Source organism: Halichoerus grypus, chromosome 4 (assembly GCF_964656455.1).
Source record: "Halichoerus grypus chromosome 4, mHalGry1.hap1.1, whole genome shotgun sequence".
NCBI lineage: Eukaryota > Metazoa > Chordata > Mammalia > Carnivora > Phocidae > Halichoerus > Halichoerus grypus.
This window is the reverse complement of record NC_135715.1, coordinates 142,788,493-142,801,718: the sequence shown is the minus strand read 5'-3', so window position 1 is coordinate 142,801,718 and position 13,226 is coordinate 142,788,493. Positions and strand designations below refer to the sequence as shown.

The 13,226-nt window shown below is 39.4% G+C and overlaps 1 long non-coding RNA gene across 1 annotated transcript in view; it reads right to left on the bottom strand.

The window, feature by feature from the left end:
• The window catches only part of LOC144381636 (uncharacterized), a 126,472-nt gene that overhangs the window by 42,233 nt on the left and 71,013 nt on the right, over positions 1–13,226 (bottom strand). The window contains exon 3 of the long non-coding RNA XR_013447246.1: positions 2,945–3,065. This is a non-coding gene — a long non-coding RNA (uncharacterized LOC144381636). The remainder of the gene's footprint in view (positions 1–2,944; positions 3,066–13,226) is intronic.

Sequence of the window (13,226 nt, the reverse complement as noted above, 5' to 3'; positions counted from 1 at the left end):
ACATATATGAGGAAAGATAAAGTAGTGAGAGGAAGTAGTAAGTGGCTACCACAATGTAAGTGACCCTTCAGAAATGCGAGGAGAGCATTAAAGCAAAGTGGCTGTAAGAGAGTTGAGCGTTATACAACAATAGTCTTTTTCTTAGAATTCCAACTGCATCTGGGCCCATTAGTTTTGGGTAAATGAAGTTCCACTGATGTTCCTTAGAGTCTTTAGCTTCAAGTTTCTATAAAAATAGGCCTTAATGGATTTTGAAGAGTTAGGAATATTTCACAGACACTAATACCTAATGAAATAGAAATAATTATTCCTCATTTTTGTTTCAGCCTTACTTGCACAGGCCTTCGAACTATTGAAGAAGTATTTATAAACATTTATAAAGATACTCTTCATATCCTGGAGTAAATTTGGTGTTCTCCTGCTTGCTATGAAAGCAGGTAAACAGAAACAGAGAAATTAAATGAACTTTTAAAGATAAGAGAAACCTAAAGATACACAGGCAATCATTCTAGTCTAGAAACTACTTCCTTCCCACAAAACTTCTTAAAATAGAAGGATTTTCCAGTTTAAAAAAAGACACATGTCTAAAATTCAATAATGAGGGTCACATACGAACACTAACACATAATTTTCCTCTAACGATTTAAGCAATAAATTGCTAAGACTCTATAAGACTGACTAAATTAAGATTCAGTACCAAAAGAAAAGATTAAAAAATAAAACTTTAACCTCATTACAGAATTAGGCCTTACATATTTACCCTTTTTTCTCTTTAAATTCTGTTTAATTTTGTATATAATTTGTGGGTTTTCTGCTATTTTTCAATAATGCCCTTTTTTCCTCAAATAAAAGATGTAATGATCTCATGAATTCTTTCTAAACCAAAGTTTTACAATATAACTGCCATTACCTCTTTATGTTGTTCATTGCTTTTCTTCAGAAAACAAGTGTGAAAGTTAAATACCGCCATCATAAGCCAACAAAACAAGATCACTTTTTAAACTTGTGCCCAATGCTGCATTTGGGGCCTCTTTTGCAAATGTGTGACTACATTTTCATGCAATTGAAGTGATAACAATTTCTCCTCCAAATTACTTTGTATCCCCACAACGAAGTGGACTTCAGTGTGTAAAACAAAAGTTTACTGAGGTTTGAGAAGCCTGTCCTACTCAGAGACGAGGCTGCTTCATTTTGAAAGGAGTGCCTCTCCATTTTGTACTCACTGCAAACAAAGAGCTCCCGGCTTTTTAGTAGCAACAATGAGAAACAATTAAAGACTGGTGAGTCACTGTTCAAGTCATCAGCCCAGCTGAGGAATTGGCCATTGACAGCTGGACTGATGGAATATTATGAGTCGTCAAAGGAAGCCCATAAGAACCATATGGAGTGACATACCAACACTTTTAATGTGCCCATCAGAAACTCCCACAGCTGATGGCGTTCACACAGCTGTAGGTTATTAGGAAGGAGCCTTAAATGAAGGAGGGAGCTCTCTTTAGGGTCATTCACTATCATAATAATGTTAACTAAAACCTGCTGGTGGCGAAGCAACTTCATAGGACTAATATATCACTGTTTTTTGACATCTGACAAAAGCTATAGGGAGTTCTATCTTTTGTGTGTCTTGAGAAATTAATTTTATGTCTGAGTTTTATAGTGATCTCCAAGGACTAATAAATGTGGCTTTTTACCTGACTTGTATAGCTCTTAAAATTTCAAAACATGTCTTTATTAAACACATAAAATTTCATTTGAACTACACGTAAAAAAAAAAAAGCTAAAAAAAAAACCACTGAGAGTCTCTAAATAATCTCTTGAATACCTCAAGTGGATAATCAGATAAATGTATAATATATAACCAACATGAAAGTCTTGGAATTCTATCCTGAGTAGCCAAGACTCCATGTGAAGTGAAGATATAGGGATAGGTGTACTTCTCTGCAGATTATTTTTTTAACATTATTGATAACAGGTTAAGGATGTATTACTTATGAGTAAAACTCAACCATTAAGTAAAAAGTAGCTTTAGGATAAACCCAACCTATAGATGTCATTCTACGATGGAGAAGTCAGGTTCTTTTCCCATTTGAATTTCAAGTATGCCAATGTTCAGAAAAATATTATGATAAAATAGGATCACATAGTCCAAGAACAATCCAGGACTCTATTCCCTCAACAAACACTTAGTAAGAACCTGTTATATGTAAGAGCCTGAGACCTCCATAATTAATAACTGTGGCTCAATTTAAGAGCTTGTGTTTCTGGACGTGGCTAAGAGAAAGGAAGTCAAGTGTGAAGCCAAACACACTGGCTTCTGCATCAAGCCAATAAGGGAATGCCAAATAATAATATAATAATAATAATATAATCTCATAAGTCATTATAAGATAACGATCAGATTTGTCTCATATGTGTAGATGCTTTACTCAACAAGGTTAATATTGTTGAATCAATAAAGCATTTAATCAAAAAGCACAACCAAGCAACCTATTAAATAAAAGAAAAAAGAAAGTTTTTAAGTTTTCCTTTTCAATGATAATGCTTCTCTACAAGTGAAGAGCACGTGACTTAGGACCAATCCGAAAAGAAAGTATTACTGTGAGGCAATACCATTCTCTCTCTTTACTGCACACAGTTGTCATCCTCCATCCACAGACCACCACACGTGGCATTCACGTAGACAAGGAGTTGGGAGTTAGGGGCAGGTTTAGCTGCTGACAATCTGATGAGTAAATGTCTAGGAAGCACATTTGGGGCTGCTTGGCGCAAAGTGACTCCCAACCCCAGAGCACTGCACCGATTCCCCCTCTTTCACTTGGTTTTTAAGCTTTTCCATTTCCAAAGTTCTGACCTGCTTTGTATTGTCTTATGACGTGGTCGGTCAGGGACAGCCACGAGAAGAGACAGAGGAGAGACTCGGGAAAAGAAAGCTGATTATACTCACAGGTCCTGGAGACCAGAGGCACGGCAGGGCACATCATGCTGAGCCACAGGGAAATACACCAGGGTGGTCAGGAAGCAGAAAACAGGAGAGCACAGCTGGAGCCTCAGCCCTTTCCGGGGTTCTGTGGAAAAAGCAAGCCAGGGCAGGTAAACAGTTTAGGATTGGCTAGTTTGAATAATTTCAGCAGGCGTTGGGCTGTAAGGATGGTTCTCCAGGTGCTCAGTACCTGGCCCTGGGACAATGAAGGCAGAGAACTATTGCTCCTGGGGCGTAGGACCCAGGTCGAGGAGGTGTGGCTCGGGGTTGGTTGGTTTGCCTATCAAAGGCATGTGCTAGCTGGGCCCCCCGCTAGCTCGGAAGAAATAGCTAGCCCCAAGAGGGGCAGGCAGTCTCTCCCCAGCCAGAAAGATTTTTGTTAAGATGTCAAAACATCATAATATACAGAAGATTAAATACACACACACACACACACACACACACAAATATAACACATTGCTTTAGAATGAACTCTAATAAGAGAAACCTTATATTAATTTATCTTTACACAAAAATAGTAAATGATGGCTATTTATGCATCATGCTTTTCGGGGTGCTTTATGAAGACTAATGTTGATTTATTCCCCATCCACATTTTTTTAAGCAGCAATTTTTATGATAAGTCAGCAGAAAAGCCAAATAAAGACTCGGAAGTCCCATGGTCTTCACTTCACTTGCTCTCTCACTTTTGAGCTGTATTTCAGAAACCCCGTTTTTCTTTCCTTCCTCTTCTACTACATGGAGACTTGGATACATGATACTTGTTTCTACTTAAAAGAGAGCACAGTGCCATAACCAGTTCCTTTGGCACACACAGGTTTAGCACAAAGGCTTCTCTGGCAGAGACTCAGGCTTTTCTGGAGAAGACAGCAAGGAATTTTTGAGGCCCACTTTGGCGAGGCTCTAGGTACTAAGGTTTGCTCCGTCTTGACGTTGATGCCTAAGTGCGTGAAAGACTGCTCAAGGCTGCAGAGGAAGGGACTCACTGAAAATTGTCGCAGGTTAAAGGATGAGAAGACCCACAGGAAATCGATTATGTCCACTGTTCCCGAAGTGATAAAAACCCTGGGAAGATTTGGTCTCTATCTGCTGCATGGCTAGGTGGCCACATAATCTTGGCTGGCCTGATTCCCTGCTCCACCTGTTTTCCCAGGGGAGTTTGAATAAGCTCTCTTTTGTTTTCAAAGGTGTCCTGATAGTTTTATTTCCCATTCTAGCTCCACTGTGTTCTAGGAAAACTGGAGCAAGTTTCTTGATGTCGGTCAGTTTTATCATGTGTAAATGGTCACAGTGGTACCCACCTCATAGGATGTTTGTGCAAACTATATTAATACCTGTGAAGTGCTTAGAATAGTGTCTGGTACTTAGCAAGGACTCAATAATAGCTATGATTTTATGTCACGGCATTTATTTTATGAATCAAGAATTATTATGTAGTGGTTTCCTACATTTTGGAGTCATCAGTGGTTATCTGCCTATATATGTATATGAAATAAATACCAGGAGATTTGGTCTCTAGAGAGAATACACATTCTCACAGTGTATAATGGATAATTTTTTGGCCAGCGGTAGTCGTTAGTGGTTATCTGCCTATATATGTATGTGAAATAAATATGAGGAGATTTGGTCTCTAGAAAAAATACACATTCTCACAGTGTATAATGGATAATTTTTTGGCCAGCGGTAAAGAGAAAAGTATGGATTTTTTTTCAAGTTTTTATTTAAATTCCAGTTAGTTAACATACAGTATAATATTAGTTCCAGGTGTAGAATTTAGTGATTCAACACTTCCATACAATGCCCGGTGCACATCACAAGTGCCCTCCTTAATCCCCATCACCTATTAGCCCATCCCCTGCCCACCTCCCCTCCAGCAACCCTCAGTTTGTTCTCTAGAGTGAAGAGTCTGTTTTCTGGTTTGCCTCTTGCCCCTCCCCCAACCCCGCCATATTCATCTGTTTTGTTTCTTAAATTCCACAAATGAGTGAGATCATATGTATTTATCTTTCTCTGACTGACTTATTTTGCTTAGCATTATACTCTCTAGCTCCATCTACATCACTGCAAATGGCAAAATTTCATTCCTTTTTATGGCTGAGTAATATTGTGTGTGTGTGCATAGGTTGATTCTTTTAAATTGGAGTTTTGTATATAACAAATGTAGAGTATACTACTGAATACTAAGATGCATTTTTTCTTTTAATTCTCAATTCAGAAAATAGCTTGCAATCAATGTATATAAAAACTTTGGTATTTCCTATCCCACAAATTTGTTTTGGAATCATGAGATTTAGAATCATGAAAACAATGGAAATATATTTGGAAGTATATGCACACATACTTATATATATGTATATATTTATTATATCTGTGTATATATATCAAATATCTCCTTTCCTTGTGTGTGTACATATTTGTATTCAAAGTGGCTTAATTTAGAGAGATATTGATACATTTGGCCATATTAAAATTAAAAGACACTGAAAGAAAGGGACAGGACTAGTTACAAAATGGGAGATGTTACTTGCAACACATAGAACTGAAGGTGACAGTATCTAGAATATATAAAAGGCATACACAGCAATAAAAAAAATAGAAAAATAAAGGGAAGAGTCAGGAAGAACTATTTCATACACAAGCAACACTTCTGGCCAATAAACAGATGAACTTGATCCACATCATGAAAAATCTCAACGATGTGTATTAGATCACAATGCAATATCATTTTTCAAAATATGCAGCAAAAATGAGAAGTCTGACAATGCTGAGTGTTAGAGAATGAAACTATGTCCTTGGTTTTATGAAAATAATTTATAAAGTTGTAGATCTCGTAGATTCAAACATTTAAATACCCAATGGCCAGCAAGTGCCTTCCAAGGCATACATGCAAGGTAAATATTTGCATGTGTGGACCAGGCACGACATGAGAGAGCTCCTATGCTAGAGTTCACAACAGCAAAAGCTTTGAAAATTCCAAATGTCCATTCACAGGAAAATGGATAAATTCTGGTATATGGTTGTGTGGTATATATTTGTATTATAAAATAATTTAAAAATGAATGAATTATAGATACAAGGATGAATCTTAGTAAACATACATATTGAGAAGAAGCAAAAGTAAACAAAACCGAACAATGCATTGTACAGATTTAGGCATATCTTTTTGCTTATGTATATATGATAAAACTATTTTTAAAAGGGATAATAAATAAATATGGGATATTGTTTACCTCTCAGGCAAGTGAAGGGGGTCAGAAAAGAGTGTACATATAAACTTAAGAGAAACATAATATTCTGGCTCTTGGGTTAGGTTGTAGGCTCATGGGCATCTTTATGTTATTAAAACAAATAAGGTCATGCTTGTTCAAATGATGATAGTATATCCTGGCCCAAGCATAATGATTAACTTAATTCCAAGCATCTGGGGTCCAGAAAAGATGGCAACTGGCTTTAAAAGATTAGTGGTGAGTAGGTTATTTGCTTTTACAGACTTTCCTTGTTGTATTTTGTATCATACTGAGTATCTTACAAGAGTCACTCCACATGTCATTACTTTGTCTTTTTGTAATAAACGTCAAAAGATAGAGTTTTACAGAATAGAAAAACATTTCCTTTCACATTTTACAAAATCTACTATGGTGATCGCTGCTTGGCAGGCAGTGGAGAGTAGAGTTGATGCCTTCAAAGATTCACCAACTGTCTGGGCAACTTAATGAGACAGCAAAAAAAGCAAACAGATTTATATATATAAAAAAAAGAAAACAAACTAGAGAAGTCTATTTGCTTTGCTTTTCTTCTTGCCAATCACCTTTATTTGGCAGATCTTTGTGTGCTGCGCATGCCATGAGCTCTCTGTTCCTAGCGATAAGTACAGATCAGGTAGAGGTGAATCAAGTCCATTGTCCAATTTTAAAATATAAATCCGCATTTCCTTTTTCCCCCCAAGTTTTTATTTAAATTCCCATCAGTTAACATATGGTATAATATTAGTTTCTGGTGTAGAATTTAGTGATTTATCACTTACATACAGCACCCGATGCTCTTCTTACATACAACAACAACAAGCGACCTCCTTCATACCCAGCTGTAGGCACAATCGGAGAGAAAAGTGTATGGCACAAAATGGTTTTAAAAAAAGACCCCAGAAGAAAGCTTTTGAAATGCATTCATCTTCTAATCATTACTACCTACATATGGAATAAAATGTTACAGCTAAAGCACAGCTTTAGACATCATGCTTTGCACTTGGTAAAGTTTAAAATTTGCTATTGTGATCAACTGAATTCCTGGCAACTGAACAAGAATATATAATCTAGAGGCATAGTAAATGTCAAAAAAATATCATAGGCAGATCAATATATAGAATATAAGGACATAAAACCCTGAATTGAGCCAACCTAACAAAAACCATTCCTAAATATCGAATTATTCACTCTACACAGAATGGGCCTGACTAATTGCAGAAATAAAAAGGCAGCACTTTCTTCCTCTCAGAACTTTAAGGCTATGACAACAGACTTGGCATTTGATCAAAATCTCCAAACTGGTGATGTCGAGAAGTTCAGCTGAGGAGTGCATGTACATCTGTTTCCTCCCATGGTTGCTCCTGTAACCAGCCTTCAGGATGCATCTGCTTTTCGCCAGAGAGCTTTCTAGTTCAAGAGGAGCTGGGAGTGGGATACAATGAGTAAGAAAGGGACAAAGACCTCGCTGTCATTCCTTCATCCATGTAATAAATATTTATTCTGCGTCTTCTCCATGCCACATGCTGTGCTGGATGCTGGAGAGCAATGCCCAGCAAAAAAAACAGCAAGGCCCCTGCCCTGGGGCGGCTCACAGTCCTTTGGGGGCTGCAGCCCAAGGAACAGAGATGTAGATGGCGGAGAGGCATGGGCTGTGACAGAAGCATCTATAACACTTGCAGCAATCTGAACTTTAAGAATCTACAAACACCAGGGTGCCGGTGGCGGGGAGGGGGACTTAGTCAGTTAAGCATCCGACTCTTGGTTTTGGCTCAGGTCATGATCTCCTGGGTTGTGGGATGGAGCCCTGCGTCGGGGTCCACACTCAGCGAGGAGTCTGCTTAAGGATTCTCTCCCTCTGCCTGTCGCACCCACTCACGCTCTGTCAAATGAATAAATCTTTTCAAAAAAAAAAATCCACAGTCTGAAATCGAAACGTTCTGTGTAAGAGTAAACCAATGTCTGCACATTAGGATCACCTAGGAATTTTTTTTTTTTTTTTTGAGAGAGTGAGCGAGAGAGCACATGCATGAGGGTAGGGAAAGGTGAGGAGAGAGACAGAATCCCAGGCAGCCAAGCAGGCTCTATGCTGAGCGCCCAGTGGACTGCCACCCCACCCCCTGACTCACCATGTGGGGCTTAGGGCTCAATCTAGCAATCCTGAGATCATGACCTGAGCCGAAATCAAGAGTCAGAAGCTTAACCCACTGAACCACCCAAGGGTCCCACCTAGGATCTTTCTAAAATCGCAAAGCCAGGGCCGCACTCCAGACAACTTAAATGACAATCTCTGGGGATGGAACACAGGCATTGGCAGCTTTTTAAGGTCCCCAGGTGACACTAATATCAACTTTGGGAATCACGAGGTCTAGAAACAGGAAGATAAACAAAGATGAACTGGAAATGATCTCTGCATAATGGACCCGGTATCATTTTCAGGCTACACACTCAGATGTATTAAAAGAAAAAGAACAGTCCTTGTTTTTCTATAAATGACCGCAATTTCTCTTTGAAGCCCCCAGTTGCACAAGGTGGCTGAGGTTTCTTTCACTTCTTCCCCTTGTTCTGTCTTCACTGGGGCTGGAGAATTATGAAGTACCAAAGCAGGAGAGAGGGGTTAGCAGTGACGAGCATCCATCTTATCTCCAGCTAATCTCCATCCACGTGGGCTCCACTGAGGCCCCTCAACACGTGGCTTCTCCAGGGTCCGTTTCTGACCCTAAAGCAGCTGCCTCGTCTCCCCCACAGGGGCCCTTGGGCTCCTGGCCACGCTCGGGACCACTTCACAGTGATGTTCATGGGGCAGGGCAGCCTTTAAAAACAGTGTAGAAAGGAACTATTGAGAATGAAGAGCACTGTTTAATAATATATCAAGATAAGTCTTGATACTTTTTTCTCCTTATTCTCCACTGAGTATGCAAAGCAATTTGTACATTTGTTAAAATGTGCTTGGCTTGTATTACCCACGTTACCTTCAACCCTCTGCTCCTTTCCTGAACTGTTTTATAAGCCACTCGTCCATTTTGTTTTTTTTAAAATTAAAAATATAATCCATAAACCTACTTAATTGAATGCACAAAACTCCAATACTGTGCGATATACTGAAGGCTACCGAGCTAGGAGGAAGGCCCTGTCTCTCCACCTTAGAGAATTCTCTCAGGAAACCTCCTGAATCACATGTGACTCAGAACTGGCCAATAAGGCAAGAGTGTCCATCTTTATTTAAGAGTAAATTTTTCTAAATGCAAGTTAAACCCATTTAAAGATGAATACGGGGCGCCTGGGTGGCTCAGTCATTAAGCGTCTGCCTTCGGCTCAGGTCATGATCCCAGGGTCCTGGGATCGAGCCCCGCATTGGGCTCCCCGCTCCGCGGGAGGCCTGCTTCTCCCTCTCCCACTCCCCCTGCTTGTGTTCCCTCTCTCGCTGTGTCTCTCTCTGTCAAATAAATAAATAAAATCTTTAAAAAAAAAAAAGATGAATACGGACCAGCATCTGTCTTGCAATATTTCTTTAGTTCCTATATGAATCTCTATTTTGCAAACTCATCTCTGGATTGTGTTTCCAGCATCAGCAAATAATAAACAATTGGAGAGAGAGCCTGTATTTATGGTTGGTGAAATTGTTCTTGATTTATGATTTTATGCTATTTTTCTTCATCTCTCAGAAAACGAAATACCTCAGAATACACATATTTAGTTCCTATTATATCTCTAGATCACTTTTCATTAAAAGATGCAACAATCTAGTGGAATATACCAGGATCATTTTTTTTGGTGAGGAAATATTTAACCATAAAACAAAACAGCAGTTCAGCAAAAGTTTTACCAGGTATGCTTAACACTAGGTAAAACGTATTTGCAAATTTGGAGAAATACTAGAAGGAAACAAGAAATCAAATTAATGATTACGTGTAAGGAGGCTGGAAAATGGGCATTTTTCTTTTAGATTTCCTTGAATCTTTTAGTGATTATTCTAACACTCCCTGTTTTTAATAGTTTCTTGATGTTTATTATGCTAGATATAAACTATAACTCTGCTCACTACAATATAGTTTAGGGCATGTCCTTGGCTTGAGTTTCTTAGAGTATAACGAAAACCCCCAACCAATTTAGTCAAGAGCACAAGAATGATGATACTCGTAAGCACATCAGCACTGTAAAGAAGTACTGCTTTCTACACAGGCTTTTCTACATCTGAAAGGTAAGGACCTACTATGGTAGGCTTATTTTTAAATTGCACTATGGTGGTAAGGAATGCCAAAGCATTTATCATTCATCAATAAAAACTGTGCTCAGGCTGAGTGCTTTTAAATATGCATGACTAAGTTCTCAGTGGTTGTGTCTTTGCTTTGTGGCAGCCTGCCTGATTGCCTGTTATCTGATCAGTAAAAGCAGTGCAGAACTCAATGTTGGAAGAGCAGAGAAAGTTTAGGTTCAGAACACTAATTCTGAAGATGGAGGGCTACTATCTGGTGCCTGATAGAGGAATTAAAAGAGTGCTAGGTGAGAACAAGAATGAGCAAATCCGTTGTCTTTTTATTGAGAAAGGAATAGGAGCATCATCCTGGCCAGGACCCACTGTCCATCTACCAGATGATCTTCCATACAGTGAGGCTTCTCCTCCTTAAAGTAGGCAGATTCCAGGCCACCTTTTGTGCCACAAAAGTGAGTTTTTGCAGACATTGTGGATGTGGTATCTGGGCACTGGGAGGAAGGAGAGGACTGAAGGGACCCACTTTCTTTTGATAAGAAGCAGATGGACTGAAAGTTCTGAATTGAAAGAAAAATCTCCAAATACAGACACTCTTTCCCCCATCTCTTGGTAAATTCAAAATCAGATTCATCGAGCTTCAGCTATAGTTAGGTATTATTTGCAAAGACTGTGGGGTTCTAGAGACAGTCTTACCTCATGCATCTTAGAGTCAAGTAGAAACAGCTAATGTGCAAGGCAGAGGTAAGGAATGGGCCACAGAAGAGAGGATTCAAGGTCTGTAAGAAAGTAAGGTGCCTGGCTGAGAGGAGGAGGAGGTGGTCTTGGGGGACATAGAATTTGAGGTGGGCTTCCATGATAGGTAAGATTTTAATAGTTTGGATGTTAAGAAGACTTTGCTGGGGGGGCACCTGGGTGGCTCAGTCGTTAAGCATCTGCCTTCGGCTCAGGTCATGATCCCAGGGTCCTAGGATCGAGCCCCACATCGGGCTCCCTGCTCGGCGGGAAGCCTCCTTCTCCCTCTCCCACTCCCCCTGCTTGTGTTCCCTCTCTCGCTGTGTCTCTCTCTGTCAAATCAATAAAATCTTAAAAAAAAAAAAAAAAAAAAAAGACTTTCCTGGGGATACGAACTACAAGGACAAAGGCAAAGAAGCAAGACCATGGAGGTCATGATGGGAAAAAAGCTATGGCATGGAACATAAAGTCCATATAGGGGGAAAAGTATACTACATACAGCTCATTCAGACCATGAGCTGAATTTAGCTACCTGGTGACTTGTTTGGCCTGGCCGGTACTTAGTTTTCTTTTTTACCTGAAGAGAGAGAGAGAGAGTTTCGTTTGAGTAAGCTATCAGTATTTTAAAATGGGAGGTTGCACATAAAATTCTAAATGTTTAGCTTCTCTTGAAAAAATCTAAAGTTCTGGCAGCAATGCTGGGCTTGCATTTCCACATATCAGTGGAGATGAGAGGTAGACCTCTGAACAGGGAATAAACTCCGTCAATGGCCACAGTTCCTATCGCTTCCTATTGCCTCTGCACAGGTCAGTTACCGTTTGTTATTATGACCAGGCTGCCTTCTTGTCATTTGTAATAAAGACAAGTTTTCCTTAAACCTTGCTTCACATATATCTGATGCCTATAGGTATTTGAGTTGTTTTTACCTCCACCATAAAAGAAAACATTGAACATCAGCTGGAAGCATTTCTTCTTCACTTGGTAGCCAATGGCAAAGCTTTGAAATCTTTTGAGAATTTAAGTGGATGAATGGCCTGTGTCTTAAGAAGCTTAGTCTACCAAAGGAAAATAAAATTAACTGCAGAGGGAAAATCAAGGTGGAAAAAAACAACTAGAGGCCAATTCATCAATCAAGTAAGCGGTAGAGAGGGTTGGAGTTTGGTGGTAGGAGTGGCAATGGGAAAAAAGACACATGTCCAAGATACTGCAAAGATAGGAGGAAACAACTGACTGAAATGGGGGAAGAGATGAAGAAAGAACAAGCAATTGAAAAGAGACTGTAAAAAGAGACCATGTGATATGAATATTGCCAACAAACAACCAGAAATGCAGTGACAACGAAGCCAACCTTTTGCTGATTCTGGATTCAGCATAGCCTGACAGTCACTGGGTGCAGAGTTAGGGACCAAAATTCTCAGGGAAACAACACACCTGCTCTTAACTTCCAGGTGGCCTCTGGTTTTTTTTGTTGTTGTTGTTCTTATTAATCTGTTTCCATGTCTATGACTGGTAGACTTATCTCCAGTGGTATCTACTGACCTCGTGTTACATCACTCGATAGAGAGGATGGGTGACAGATAGGGGAGATGGTGGATTGTGCGTAGTACTGCCAGAAATTAAAAGGATTTTGTCAAAAGATCTTACCCTAGGTTAGAGATACAGTAGACTCCTGAATTAGTAAATTTGACCTTTGCATTTTTAACCTCTCACAAAAGTCAGTAATACTCAGACAGAAGAGAAAATTGGCTACTAAGTGGGCCCCGCTAAGTGTCAGCATCTTATCTCAACACGTCTCTCTTGATAGGTGAACAAACAAGCCATTTCCAGCTTCTCTTCCCCAATATATTTAACCTTAGAGCTGGAAACAGAAGCAGAGAAGCCAATGAAAGTAGGCTCTAGTGAAAGGTTGTCTGAAAGTTTGGAATGTTCAATTCAGCAGTGACTTAGTGTCTTGGATTAATATGAACATTTCATATAGAAGCAAGTTAAAGCAACTGAAGAACAGTCTACCTATACTCCAGTGAGAGTACAAATTATTTACTTAGCAAGAAAAACTTT